General features: G+C 32.0%; 1 protein-coding gene across 6 annotated transcripts in view; it reads right to left on the bottom strand.

Moving 5' to 3' along the window:
* LOC115214902 overlaps nucleotides 1-5,830 on the bottom strand; it is a 147,389-nt gene extending 141,559 nt beyond the window's left edge. For 3 of the 6 annotated variants that reach the window (XM_029783953.2, XM_029783957.2, XM_036505505.1), the window contains exon 1: nucleotides 5,471-5,829. The gene's annotated coding sequence lies outside the window, so the exon portion shown is untranslated. Of the gene's footprint in view, nucleotides 1-5,470 lie in introns of all 6 variants that reach the window. The other 3 variants (XM_029783954.2, XM_029783958.2, XM_029783955.2) reach the window with 2 other exon arrangements.
* Nucleotides 5,831-8,273: the final 2,443 nt, after the last annotated feature.

The following is an 8,273-nucleotide window of genomic DNA, read 5'->3' as shown; positions in this document are numbered from 1 at the left end:
ATATATATATATATGTATATATATATATAGCACATATATATATATATATATATAGCACATATATATATATATATATATATATATAGCACATATATATATTATATATATATATATAGCACATATATAATATATATATATATATAGCACATATATATATATATATATATATATAGCAACATATAATATATATATATATAGCACAATATATATATAATATTATATATAGCACAATATATATATATATGTATATATAGCACATATATATAGTATATATAGCACATATATATATGTATATATATATATATATAGCACATATATATATGTATATATATATATATATAGCACATATATATATGTATATATATATATATATAGCACATATTATATGTATATATATTATATATATAGCACAATATATCATCATCATCATCATCATCATCATCGTTTAACGTCGCTTTCCGCGCTAGCACGGGTTGGACGGTTTGACCGGGTCTGGGAAGCCAGGGGCCGCACCAGGCTCCAGTCTGAATCTGGCAGAGTTTCTACGGCTGGATGCCCTTCCTAACGCCAACCACTCCGTGAGTGGATGGGTGCTTTTTACGTGCCACCTGCACAGGGGCGGAAGGTCCGGCATCGTCACGATCGGTTCGAGCATTTTAACGTGTCAGCGGCACGGGGGCAACGAGGTCCGGGGTACTTTGGGGATCCGGGTACTTTGGGGATCCGGGTACTTAGAATGGGTAGGGGGTATGTGGAATTGCTGCAGAAAGCAGCCCGGGTCTTTGTAGTCACAGCATTTATCGTCACTGAGTACGTAATTAGGTAGAGGAAAGAAATACAGATATCTAGAGTTGAGTTGGGGAGGGGGGGGTCCAGTTGAGGCGGGTAAATAGGGGAGCAACCAGTGGGGAAGGTTGGGGTATGGAGGAACGATGGCAGGAAGGGGTTGGTGAAGGTTCCTAAGAAATAAAACGTAGGATATACGAGGCGGGAGGGTACTAAAGGGGATGGTCGAATGAGGCAGTGTATATATATATATATATAGCACATATATATGTATATATATATGTATATATAGCACATATATATGTATATATATATGTATATATAGCACATATATATGTATATATATATGTATATATAGCACATATATATGTATATATATATATATAGCACATATATATGTATATATATATATATAGCACATATATATGTATATATATATATATAGCACATATATATTATATATATATATATAGCACATATATATGTATATATATATATAGCACATATATATGTATATATATATATAGCACATATATATGTATATATATATATAGCACATATATATTATATATATATATATAGCACATATATATGTATATATATATTATATAGCACATATATATGTATATATATATATATAGCACATATATATGTATATATATATATATAGCACATATATATGTATATATATATATATAGCACATATATATGTATATATATATATATAGCACATATATAGTATATATATTATATATATATATATATATATATATATATATTATATATATATATATATATATATATATAATAATGTGTGTGTGTGTATATATATAGCACATATATGTGTATATATAATAGCACATATATATGTGTATATATATAGCACATATATGTTATATATATAGCACATATATATGTATATATATATAGCACATATATATATGTATATATATATATAGCAACATATATATGTGTATATATATAGTACATATATATATGTGTATAATATAGCACATATATATATGTATATATATATAGCACATATATATGTATATATATATAGCACATATATATGTATATATATATAGCACATATATATGTATATATATATATATAGCACATATATATGTATATATATATAGCACATATATATGTATATATATATAGCACATATATATGTATATATATATATAGCACATATATATATATATAGCACATATATATATATATATATATAGCACATATATATGTATATATATAGCACATATGTGTATATATATAGCACATATATGTGTATATATTAGCACATATATATGTATATATATATATATAGCACATATATATATGTATATATATATAGCACATATATATATGTGTATATATATAGCACATATATATGTATATAATTATTAGCACATATATAGTATATTATATAGCACATATATATGTATATATATATAGCACATATATATGTATATATATATAGCACATATATATGTATATATATATATATAGCACATATATATGTATATATATATAGCACATATATATATAGCACATATATATGTATATATATATATAGCACATATATATATATATAGCACATATATATATATATATATAGCACATATATATGTATATATATAGCACACATATATGTATATATATAGCACATATATATATGTATATATATAGCACATATATATATGTATATATATAGCACATATATATATGTATATATATTGCACATATATATATGTATATATATATTGCACATATATATATGTATATATATAGCACATATATATATGTATATATATAGCACATATATATATGTATATATATAGCACATATATATATATATATATATAGCACATATATATATGTATATATATAGCACATATATATATGTATATATATAGCACATATATATATATATGTATATATATAGCACATATATATATGTATATATATAGCACATATATATATGTATATATATATAGCACATATTGATTTTGATTTTTCCAGTTTCAACTAATGAGCTGTGGCCATGCTGGGGCACCGCCATGTATATATATAGCACATATATATGTATATATATACATATATGTATATACCACATATGTATATATATATACCACATGCATATATATATATACCACATATATATATATATACCACATATGTATATATATACCACATATGTGTATATATACCACATATGTGTATATATACCACATATGTGTATATATATATATATATATATATATATACCACATATGTTTGTATATATATATATATATAGCACACATACGCACATATATATAGCACATACGTATGTTTATATAGAGAACATGTATAATATATATATAGTTTAATATAGCACATACATACGCACACACAAACGCATGCACGCGAGGAAAGACACATAAATACGTACACCTACATACGCGCGCGCGCTCACGTTCATGCACAAACACACACAGACCCACGCGCGCGCATGCAATGAGATAGTAAAGCAAGAAATTGATCCAGTGCGTATGTGTCTAATTAGCGCAAGTCGAGTTAATGAATCAGAAACCTGGAGAAGTTATCATTAGATTGGCCAAGTTTCAAGAGAGAGAGAGAGAGAGAGAAGTAGATAACTGAGTTTAGGTTTCGAGTTGATCTTTAAAATAAAACTAAATAATGTATAAACTCGAGCTCACACCCAGCAAGGTTTTGAATGGTCAACAACAACAACAACGAGACCTAGATTATTCAATTAGAGCAACATCATGACAGGTGTCAAAATAAAACTGCCCTGAGTTAATGACTAATAAATGTATATTAGGGTTGAGGGGTGTGACCATTAATGTCAGCTGGTTGAGGTTTAAATTTCGTTCTGCTTAATCTGGGTAAAATAGTTTTGTTAAGATATTTTAATAGCAACGGAAATATGAAACCAGCTCTTTCGATGTTTCCTTATCTCTAAATTAAAGTTGGTTTTTCTTTCTTTCTATCTTCTCCAGAAAATTAGATTAGTTTTAATACACACACACGGAGTAGCTATGTTATTGAAGGTGAAGAGTAATGCAGGAAATGCTTATACTAGCAGAAATGATAAACAAACAAAATAAATAAATTGTCCTATTTGGATTTTGTTTGTCTTTGTTTTTGTCGTTGTATGATCCACATTTTGCTTTTATTTTTAAGTATGTAACCTAACGAACAACCTTTTATCGATCTCAGTTACGCATCGATTATAGATCCGGACACATTCCTTCACATGTCCAGAAGCGTATAGTGAAACACGTCTATATTCCTTCCGCCCATAAATTAAAAGTATTAAAAGGGAGAAAAAAAAATACAACGAAACATATAAATTTAAGTTATTGATCCAACAATAGGGATCAGAAGTTGTACAATGCCCGTGCCCTTAAGGTAAGATTTTAAGAGTATTTTCATATAACCAGGGGATGGTCTGTCTAATAAATCGATCCTATGATATTTGTACCTATCAGGAAGTTACAATTAAGACAACAGAACTGGGACTTGACGGTCAATAACAGGGTGTAAAGATAACATTAAGTCGGATGTCATCTGATTAAGATGCTGAGGGAACGAGGTTGTGAGAATGAAAGGGGATAATGATGGGGGTCACCAAATACGTACGTGTTGGAATATAAATGTCAAAAGAGATAAGAAATTAACATAGTATGAAGAGTGACACCGAGAGAGGAGAGAGAGAGACAGAGAGGAACATGGTGTATCAGATAGGTTTCATATCGTGTGCAATTTCGCCAACAACCAGTGGTTTATATGGCACCACCATCAGTTTGGTCTACCGCAGATTCTGCTCTACTTCCAACACATTTCAACAAAGCCTCTAAGTGGTCGCACAAGCTCCTAAAAATAGCAGCCAGATCTTCCTCAAATTACATGCACTGTCCTAAAAAAAGATATGACATATTGATGATACAGTGCCTGGTATAAGATTAAGAAAACAGAGAGAATTATCATCGTTAGAACACCTTTGATCATAATTTTGCTCATTCAAGTCTGACCTGGGGCTAAACAACACACTTAAGCTTACATATGCATTATAGGTGTACAATAAATCATAAATATTTATTCCCCTCATATTATTTATATATACGCGTAATCTACCCGTTTTCAGTATGCGTAGGGTGTGTGTGTGTGTGTGTGTACATGTCTGTATGTGTATTTGTGTATGCTTGTGTGTGTGTGTCTGTGCATGCATGTGTGCAAGTATATATGCGTGTGTGAGCATGCATATACAGGGTGCGTGCGTGTGTATACTTGTGTGTGTGTGCGCGCGCGCGAGCATGTGTGTGTGTGTATACGTGTGTGTGTGTGTGGATACGTGTGTGTGTGCGTGTGTGTGTGTGTGGATACGTGTGTGTGTGTGTATTTATGTGTCGTCGGATTGAACAGCTACATGCCCTGTCTGCTACAAACGATTACACAGTATGGGCTAATTGCCAAAAGTTACCAAAAATAAAATAAATAAAGCAAATATCGGAAGCAGAATAAAAAAGATAAACGAAGAAATAAAAGTCGTGTCTAGGTTTTTTGACAGTCAAAGCTGAAACGTAAGAGCTTCCAAAAAACAAACAACAGGAGCTGAACAACTGGCCTCAACGTCACAGAAACCAACTAGAAATCCTTTGTGTGCTCTTACCCTTAAGATGGCAATCCGTGTAATATTAATGTGGTGAGATTAGTCACGACATGACACCAGCTTTCTCCCGAGATACCGTGTCAATGGAGTTTTAGCGTTGGTCGTTCATAAGGACCACCACCAAACGACGCCATCACCCAACTAACGTTCGACAAATTTCGGTAGTTTCCGCCGCTTCAACTTGGTATCAACGATATATTATATTATTATTTTTCTTTTTTTTAAATGTCTATGTATTTATATTTCAATGTGTTTACGAATATCAAATTAATGAACTTTCTATTTGAAGAATTACAGTTGAGGAAAAAAAAAATAGAAAGTGTTTTTCTTTTTTGTTTTGTGTCGTTTGTGTTGGTTTCTCCACCCGCCACCACCTCGAAGCTCGTACGTAACATTTCTGTGAATTAACAGTGAAGGGGAGGAGAAAGACGAAGATAGCGGTGGCGGGAGGGTAAGAGGAGAAGGAAGAGACGAAAGAAGGGGAGGATATGAAAATTGAATGAGTGTGTGCGCGCGCGCGTGCGTGTGAATATACGTGTGAATGCGTGTGTGTATGTGTGCATGTAGGGATGTATGTGCGCGCGCTCTCTCATTACGTTGCTTAATGAAAATCTCCCCCTTCTCTCTCTAACCATTTCCCATTTAAGTATCAAATCCTTTTTCTTTCTTTTACTCATTCTCTCTTGTTTACTATAAACACTTCGAAATGGCATTGTGTCCGTTTTACTTTGCGACAGAAGATACGGCGAACATTCACATACGTCTTAAGAAATTTCTGCATTACGTGCGCACTTTGAAAAAGTTATTTTTAAAAAATGAAAAGAAATTAAAATATGTTTTTGTTTCTATACGAAAATGGTGAAGTTCTCTGATTAACACGAGAACACTATTTTTCCTTTTTCTTCTTTTTTTTTCAATTGAAATCAAAATATAAAGTGGTTCTTAATGAAATTCTTTAAACTTGTTTGAAATTTGAAATCTTAACTCAAACGTACAAAACTTCTTTAGCTTTAATTAAAAGTGTATCCTGTGGAAAAGACATGATTGTTAAAATTTTCTATAGCTAACCCTTATAAATCCAACGTCTTGTGACTGTTAAAGAAATCAATATATTAAAAAAAAAACATTGTAGACAAATCAAATTCAATCAAATATATTTTTTATTTATGATTTCCACGATGAGTATTGCAAGTTATTTGACAATCTAGAACAGCTGGAGACAGCACTGATTAGGAATTAAACATCACGAAAATATTGTAACATTATATACGCGTAGATAAAAACAAATTTAAAGGTGTGACTTCTACGTTATATTGAAATTTCTTAATTTTATTTGGTTGTAATTAGTTTATCTTAAAACTTATATCAATCAATGAAATATTTTTTTTTTTTGAAATAACGCATTTAAACAGCATTAAAGAAATTTCACATGAGATGTCGATAGTTAATTTGCACTTCAAACAGCTGATTAGTTTAAGACTCACCTGAACATACGATTGAAATATGGGCAGCACATTTTGGTATCAGTTTTAAGTCGAGGTGTCCTTCAGCTTTATGATGAGTTCAAATACCGCCGTGATCGACGGCATCGTTTTAGAGTCAATAAAAGTAAATACGGGTCAAGTATTGAGATCAATGTAATCGACTTCCCAAAAACAGCTGGCCCAGTGCCAAAATTTGCCCATTATCATTATTTTGGAGAGGGCACTGGGATTTCAGGGAAATCTCGGACAGTGGGGGTTCCTTGATTATCTCTAGAGGCCTTCCTGCATCGGGAGGGCCACATTTCTGTCATCCTCACCGCCACTGTCTTTTTTTTTTAACCTTTGTATGCTATGCATATGTTCCTTGTTTTTCGGTGTATGCCGTGTATACTTATTTTCTCTCATCTTTTTTTTTATCATTTCATTATATGTAAACCCCCCACACTTTATATCTATCTTTGTATTGCCCCCCTCATCCTTCGACCTTGTGGAAATTAAATAAAATTATTATTAATGCCTTTGCGCAGCTTCTAGCGCTGGAGTGTCAGCTGTTCACTACCAGTGAACTAAGGTAACACCTCTTATTTTTGAGCACCATCCGGAGTATTCAAGCGGTGCTGTTTTCTGCAAGTGCTCCACCCTTATTGCAGCCCCTATTTGTTCCACGTACTTCTCAAGATTTTTACTCACTGTTCCCAGGGCTCCGACAGTTATTGGTACTACTGCTACCGTTTTCATCGACAACTGCTTAACTTCCCAAGCTAACCTGTCATATCTCTCAACTTTTCTTTCTTCCTTATCGCATACCTTGTTGTCAGCTGGGCATGCTATATCTATGATCCAGCATAGTTTGTTTTCTTTCTCAATTAAGAATATGTCCGGCTTCCTATTCTCTATTTCATGGTCGCGCTGAATCATAAAAATCCTTTAGGATCTTTGCATTTTAATTTCGACGATGTCTTCAGGTTTGTGGTTGTAATTATTATTATTATTATTATTATTATTATTATTATTATTATTACTCAGTGAGAGAGCAGTGCATGCCAACAAAGTGACACTGGGGCCAGTATACTCATCATGACTACCCGTCTGATAAGGGTACACCAGGCACATACATCACAACCATATGTGCGCGTCATGCTGATCTCATATCAAGATAAACATCACCTGACCTTGTGTGCGTGTGTGCATGTGTCTGTTTGTCTGTCTCCCCCCCACACACACACACACACCAAAACGGTGTTGGCGTGTTTACGTCCTTGTATATTAGAGCTTCGGCAAAAGAGACAAATAGAATAAGTACCAATCTTAAAAAAAAA

The sequence above is a fragment of the Octopus sinensis genome, linkage group LG8 (assembly GCF_006345805.1).
Source record: "Octopus sinensis linkage group LG8, ASM634580v1, whole genome shotgun sequence".
Classification (NCBI taxonomy): Eukaryota; Metazoa; Mollusca; class Cephalopoda; order Octopoda; family Octopodidae; genus Octopus; species Octopus sinensis.
Note: the sequence above shows the minus strand (reverse complement) of the source record. Positions and strands in the feature narration are given on the sequence as shown.